The 7,325-nt window shown below is 49.5% G+C and overlaps 1 protein-coding gene across 1 annotated transcript in view; it reads left to right on the top strand.

Moving 5' to 3' along the window:
- The first annotated feature begins 202 nt into the window (after positions 1 to 202).
- Hlcs (holocarboxylase synthetase) overlaps positions 203 to 7,325 on the top strand; it is a 155,309-nt gene continuing 148,186 nt past the window's right edge. Inside the window, exon 1 of the mRNA XM_055614902.1 lies at positions 203 to 294. The gene's annotated coding sequence lies outside the window, so the exon portion shown is untranslated. The remainder of the gene's footprint in view (positions 295 to 7,325) is intronic.

Here is a 7,325-nt window from a genome sequence, read left to right as displayed (position 1 = left end):
GGTGGTACCCGGAGGCAAACGTGTCTGGCACGCTGTGCAGCGCGAAGGCAAGCCTGGCTTTGCGGGGGATGGGCTACGGATCCGGACTGCAGGGGCGGATCCCGGCGCGGGGCGCTGCAGCCCGGCTGCGCGTCCCCGCGGCACAGGCCGCTGCAGCCCGGCTGCGCGTCCCCGCGGCACAGGCCGCTTTGCGCAGTGCGCACTCCCGCGCGCTGCTCGCCGCGGCCGCCAGGGGGCGCGGCGGGACTGAGCGCGACCATTGTGCGGAGCGGGCGGCCGGACCCGGGCAGCGAGGTGAGCGGGGCGGCGCCCTGGCGGGCGTCGCGATTCGCCGACGGGCTGAGGCGGTCCACGGGCCGGAGGGTCCGGCGGGGATGTCGCCGCGGCACCGCAGCGTGGGCCGGGGCCGCCGCCCACCGCAGTGCGACTTTTTCCGCTCCAGGGGCGGGGCTTCCGGTGGGGCTGCATCCGGGGACCTTCTCCGTCGCCAGTGCGCAGGCCTGGCGCCGCGAGGCCGGAACTCGCTGGGCGTGGCCTCCCGCCGAGCGCGTGCGTAGGCGGAGGAATCGTTAGGGAATGTTAGGGCCAGCGGTCAGTGGTCAGGCCGTTCCAGCGAACCGCACGGGTGGAGGATTAGGGCCCGTTGTGTGTAGACGCGTCTTGACTGAGGTGACAGGAAGTCCGTGCGAAGAGGGGCCGATGACGCAATGCCTGGCTTCTGCCGGGGATGCTCGGAGTCCCGCCCGCGGGCCGCAGCGCCGCGCTCACGCCTCCCCGCCCGCGGGGCTCCTCCAAGCTGGGCCCAGACCGCCCAGGAAAGGCGGAGTTCTTCCCGTGAAGGGAATTCTGGCGAGGAGCACCGCACTGCGTGTGCGTTTGTCCTGGACGCACTTGCCGCTTTGGTGATTTTGCCCTTTAGGAACCTCCGCGGCAGGGGCAAAGCTCTGCGGACGGCGTCAGTGCCCACACGCCAGTAGGTGGCTGTATGAATCCGCAGTGCAGCGCCGTTCGGGTGTGCAGAGACGTCACGTGACATAGCGTGATTTCTAGATTCCACCAGCAAAGGGAAGAAAGTAGAGTTGTAAGAACGCCGTATATAATTACTCATTTTCTATGAGAAGGGGAAACCAGTAAAAATTTCAAGAATTGTTTTTAATGAAAGAATGAAGGAAAGATTTCAAATAAGTCTTTGCCATTCTAAAACCTGAGATTTGTCTTTAGCCAAATTATACTGGGGCAGGGCTGTACCTTCGTGGGGGAGGGCTTGTCTAGCGTGAGTCAGAACTAGGTTCAGCCCCCATACCCCTCCCCTAAAAAGAAAAAAATAGTTGTACTGAAAAAAAAAAAAGATAATGAAAGGTTACTCTCAGTCCAGTAACCCGGGGTTCTTGAATAAGACGTATTTATGGAATCATCAGGGTTGCTAGAAATGTGCCAGGGGGTTGAGTTCTGTCGTTCCGAATTCTCAGTTTCCGATGGAGTTGAGGTCCAGGATCACCAGCTTTCCCGAAGTCTGTGTGGACATGTCCTCAGAATGTGTGAGAGAAGTGAGACGAGAAACAGGAATCTATCTGTTAGGGGCCATTCTGTCTTCAGTGTGGAAGATGTTTTCTCCAATAGACAAAATCACCTGGTTTTAACTCATCTAGGTCTTTGTTTCCCAGAAGCTCACTGTGAAAGACTAAGCAATTCTGAATGTTTGTGTGTGGCCTATGTGTGTGTATGCGTGTGCGGCAGGGGAGCCATGCAACTGGGGGAAGCAAGCTTGGAGCAAGAGTGAGGTTGAGACATGTCCAAACCCCGACAATCTCATCTTGAGAGCAGCAGGAGTAAGGACCACTCCCTCCCAGCTCCAGGCCTGTAGTTGCAGGCCTCCACACCCCCATGCTTGTAGCCTTGCCACACACCTCTGCCACTCTGGAGGTGCTCAAGTCGCCTAGAGGCAGGCTTCTGGTTAAAGCTTTGATTCTTTATAAGGACAAGTCCAGCTAGCAACTGGAATTCCTCTCCATGCAAATGAAGCATTCCCAGCCAGCCCCAGCCAAGGAAAGACACTCACCACAAAAACCCCACTCACTTTCCCAAGGTTATAAAGCCCTTATTACCCCCAATAAAAGAGAGCTCTGTCACTGAAAATGGACTCAGAGAAGGCTGTTGCTCCCCGAACTCACTGTCAGCCAAAGTCCTATGTAACCCATCTGCCCACCTAAGCTTCATCCCTTCAAATCCACCTGCTGGCAAGCGGTGTTTGCACACCCTCAGGGCAGGAGTGGTTCTGGGCCATTATTTGTGTGTGTGTGTGAGAGAGAGAGAGAGAGAAGAGAGGAGGAGAGAGAGAGAACACTGCCTGTTTTTCTGAGGAACCCAGAGGAGGGCATCTGGTGTCCTGCTTTATCTCTCCCCGCTTTTTTTTCCTTGAGACAGGGTCTGTTAGTGATCTGGAGCTAGGCTGGCAGCCAGAAAGTTTCAGCCATCCTTCTTTCTCAGCTCTGCCCCACCTCCCAGTGTTGAGGTTATGGGTGCAAATGTGGCCATGCTCAGCTTTTTATGTGGGTGCTAGGGAATTGAATGGGGGTGTTGGCCCTGTGAGCCACTTTCTCAACCCCCATCCTGAGGTTAAGAAAATTCTCCCTCATTGGTTTTTTTTTTTTGTTTGTTTGTTTTTTTCCCATGTGTACAGGTGATTTGGGCATTTTCCTTAAATATATGTTTTTGTACCACTCATGTGCCTGGTGCCTGTGTTCCAGAAGTTGATGTCTGATACTCCGGAACTGAGTTGTCGGCTGCCATGTGGGTGCCATGTGGGTGCTGGACTTGACCCTCTGGAAGAGCAGCCAGCGTTCTTACCCTCTGAGCCATCTCTCCAGATCCCTAATCTTTAAAATAGCCGATTACCTGGGTAAATACTGTCTAAGAATCCTGGTATCTGTTGGCCATTTGAACATGCTGGCCAGGGGAGTTAGAACTCTTCTTTGTTTCTGCAGCATGCCGTGATCAGCTACTGCTCCAAAGGCTGGTGACTGTAAATATTAGCTACTTTGTTTTTTTCTAAATGATGTGTTGTAATTAGGGCTTTAAATTTAGACACCTGAGCAGATATAATCACAGAAAAATGAACATGCCTACAATCCTAGTGCTTGGGAGGTGGAAGCAAGAGGCCTGGAGCTCAGGGCCAGCCCTGGCTAATTAGCTGGAGGCTGTGCTCGTTGGGTTTTGTCCACTTGTAAATGCCATTTTTATTTCCTCAGATGAGATGAGGTGAGAGCTGTATCCAAGCTATACTAATACATGGTTTGGTCTGAGCCCAAAGTATTTCTATGTAAATATCCCTAGGCCTAGGCCTGGAAGCTTCTAGCCTTTGTACAGTCTAATCTTCTGCAAGCCCCCAGACCTTGAAGGCTTCAGCTTCCAGTCTCCTTCCTCTGCTCACCTAGGCCTAGAATGTTTTAAGCCTTTGAGACTCACTGCTGAATGAACTCACCCTTTCCAATTCTTTCTGCAGTCTGGCTGGCTGGTTCAACTCAGCTCTTCTGGCTCAAAACTCCTCTCTAAGCTGACTGATTCAAATTGGCCTTTCTCAGCTTCTCACTGAATTGCTCTGTTTGGCCGAACTGCCTCTGACCTCCACAGCCTTAGGTGAACTGCCTGCACTGACCTCTGTGTTCCTGTACTGTGCTGCTCTTAAGTAGCTTGTCTTTCCTGTCTTTCCTTGTGAGAGTTGGGCATATCTCTGACTCATTCAGTCAAATCTTTCTTTGATTCACCACTTTGTCTGTCCCTCAATTAGACAGCATTGTTTGGGATTAAAGGTGTGTACTAAAGGCATGTCTGAATTTCAGCCAGAGGTAATAAAGGTGAATAAAAAGGGCATGCCTATATTCTGGCCAGATCACACAAACCTAGGTTTTTGGGATGTGATCCCTCACCAGAGTAGCTATGTTCCTTCACATCCACTTGACACAAACTTAGACATACCTGGGAATAGAAGATCTTAATTGAGAAAATGCCTCCATAAGATTGCCTGTTGGCAAGTCTGTGAGGATTTGTTTTGATTGACTGATGTGAGGGGCCCATGTCACAGGTGTTGCTACTCCTGGGCAGGTGGTCCTGAACCGCATAGGAAGCGCTGTGCAGTCCATGGAGAACAGGCAAGTAAGCAGCATTCCTCCCTAGCTTCCGCCTCAGTTCCAGCTCCAGCTTCCTGCCTTGAGTTCCTCTTCTGACTTTGCTTCAGTAATGGAGTGTGACCTGAGAGTTGTAAGCTGAAATGAAGCCTCTGCTCCCCAAGCTAATGTGGTCATTGCCTTAGTTACTGTTCTCTTGCTGTGATAAAACACCATGACAGAGGCAACTTGGGAAAGGAAGCGATTTGGTTCACAGTGTTTGAGGGTCAGAGTCCACGATGGCAGCTGAGAGCTCACTCTTGATCCACAAGATGAGGCACAAAGAGAGAGTGAGTGTGCACTGGGAAATTATGGAAGACCAGCTTGGCCATCAACAGGGGAAACTGAGGCGGAGAGTAGATCTGACAGCTGGCAGCGGACTTTCTCTGAGGGTAATTTTCCAGGCTGGAATTGATAGTTACCGATGATTGTTTCCACTGGAAGTGGCAAACGGAGGGGCCAGAACCTAATTGTTCTTGGTGTCAGCCAGTGCTGGTAGCTACCTGACATGAACTTACTCCTAGAATGGTCAGTGTGGGCTAGAGCTGTTGGCTCTAGCCTGGGCTTGCCACCGGCAGTGGCAAAAAAGAAAGAAGGAGGGAAAAAGACCACACAGGCAAATGCACACATTGCACAAGTGTGCACGAGATGACACACACACACACACACGCACAATGACATAAGACAGACTCCAGCAGGTAGGTTCCAACAAGCTTCTCTTCATTTAGCTTCTCTTACAGGTCTCTTCCAAGTTTCTCTTACTTTATACATATACATACACACACACACATTCACACATTGGGTGGATGGAAACAGGTTCCAACCCAGCCTTACACACACATCTTGGTGAATGAAACAAACTCTGAAGAGCAAGTTGCAACAACCTTTATTCTTTTTCCCACAGCTTTTATATCCCTGCAAGATCTTTCAAGGAGTACAAAAACGACAGTGTGGTTACATTCTATTTTCTTTAAGTAGATTACAATGAGTACAAGCAAGGAAAACACTTTCTCCAATACCCTCACATGATCAAATGTTTCCTGATTATGGGTAACAACAAATATGAAATACAAGTTTTTCCCAAGAACCCACATACATCTGTATCGGAGTAACTTGTGACAATGAACAGGTATGAGCAAGCCAGGGGTCTCAGCCAGCTTTCTCTTTACTGGCAAGCTGTAGTTTATGGTCACAGAGGCAGAACCAATTATCTTAAAAAGGGATCTTCTAAAAATCTTAAAAGAATCACAAACCTAAGTTTTTATATAAAAAACAGTCATCTCTACTTTAAATCAAGTATAAGGAAAGTAATCATCATCTGGCCCAGGTTAAGAGTGTCAGGTCAGCCAGTGCTGTGTGGGGCCATTGTCTTTGTGCAGAAACCTCAGAAAGCCCCTGGCTTTCTATTAAGAGTGCTCTTTTTCTGTCTTTTTAAACATTTTCTTTTCTTTTTTAAAACAGGGTTTTCCTGGTTGTCTTGGATTTGCTTTGTAGACCAGGCTGGCCTGGAACACAGATCCACCTGCCTCTGCCTGGGACTAAAGACTTGAGCCAACACTGCCTGGCAGCGTACTTTTTCTTCAAATCATTCCTTAAGATTTTTTGCACCAGAGCCTCTAGCAAAAACATCTTTACCTAACCTTGCTAAACAATCTATTTTTCCAAATCCTTTCTAAGGGTAGAGGTCATTTCTAATGAAAGGGTTAGACTAACTTTGTAACCTGTTTGTCTTCTAAAGCCTATAGTTTTGAGTTTTAGGTTCAGGTTAAGCTAAAGCCTCTTAGTACCTTTCCAGAGAATGGAAAAATGTGACCCTATCTATGAGGACAGATAGAAAAAAAGGCAAGCAAGCAATGACCTTCACTCAGCAAAAAGAAAAACTCCTGTCTTTGAGATAGCATTTCTTAGCAACAAACCTAGACTTCTTCTGAGTAGCTTTTGACCTCCAGCCAAAAGTCTGTAGCCCCTAATCTTCAAGGATGAGCTAACCACCCCCACCTTCAATTGCAGCTGCATCCACACTTGACAGGACTGGCCAAGCTTGAGCACCTAAGACTAACCAATTATCTTACTTTATAGCTTCCTCATCCAATCCTAAATTGCCAAGACTGCAATTTCAAATCTCCCGAAAATTTTCTTTTAAAAACCTAAAGGCCTTTGTCTCCCGGTGCCACTCTTTGCTGACCGGCAGGGGTGACCCCATTGCACAATGGTTAATAAACCTCTTGCTTTTGCAACGAGTCTTGGTCTGGGGGAATTTCTGGAAAGGGCTCAATCTTAAACTCCTGAGCTGTGAGACCCCAGGTCTTACACTAACAATCTACTTCCACAGGTTCTTCCCAAGGGTGGTGACTGAATCACAGTCTGCTCCAGCCGCAAGGCCTGAACGAGATCAAGCATTTACTGAGTGCCAGTGATGCTGCCCGGGGAGGGGCCGGAAGCAGACTTCCCATACAGCTCATCTCCCTGAGGGATGTGCTGACCACAGGGCAACGAGCAGAGCTTCCTCACAGCATGAGGTCCTCAGGGCGGTTCCTCCTGGGCAAGCCATCCTGGGTGTGCCAACCCGTGGGCCTGGACTTCCATGAGTTCCAGTGAGTTCCAGAGCTGCTTTGCTGCTCCTTCTGCGTGCTCCTCCCCCAGGGAATCCCTCCAGTTTTTTCTTTGTTTGTTTTTGTTTTTTGAGACAGGGTTTCCCTTTGCAGCCTTGGCTGTCCTGCAAGTCATGCTGTAGATGAGCATGAACTGGCCTTGAACTCAGAGCTCCGCCTGCCTCTGCCTCCCTGCTGAGATTAAAGGTGTGTGCCAACACTGCCCAGCCCCTCCATATTTGTAAAACCTCAAAGCCCTCTTTCTGTGACACAAGGCTAGAACTCCTAATCCTCCCCAAATAATTCCACCAACAGGGGACAAAGTATTCAAATATATGAGCCTGTGGGGCCACTTTCATCCAAACTACCAGTTAACAATGTTTTATCACAATAGAAACCTAACTAAGGCAGAGGCCAACCTCTGTGAGACCTGAGACACTAAAAAAACACAAATCAGATATAAGGTAGAAGTAGCTACATATGCCCTTGCTTGTAAGAAACATCATTTGAAAATAAATGTTTGCATTTCCCCTCCCTCCCCTCTCCCTCCCTCCCTCCCTCCCTCCCTCCC

This window comes from Psammomys obesus, unplaced genomic scaffold (assembly GCF_907164565.1).
Source record: "Psammomys obesus unplaced genomic scaffold, mPsaObe1.curated_primary_1811, whole genome shotgun sequence".
NCBI lineage: Eukaryota > Metazoa > Chordata > Mammalia > Rodentia > Muridae > Psammomys > Psammomys obesus.
The sequence above is the reverse complement of the archived record's forward strand: the minus strand, read 5'-3'. Positions and strand labels throughout refer to the sequence as shown.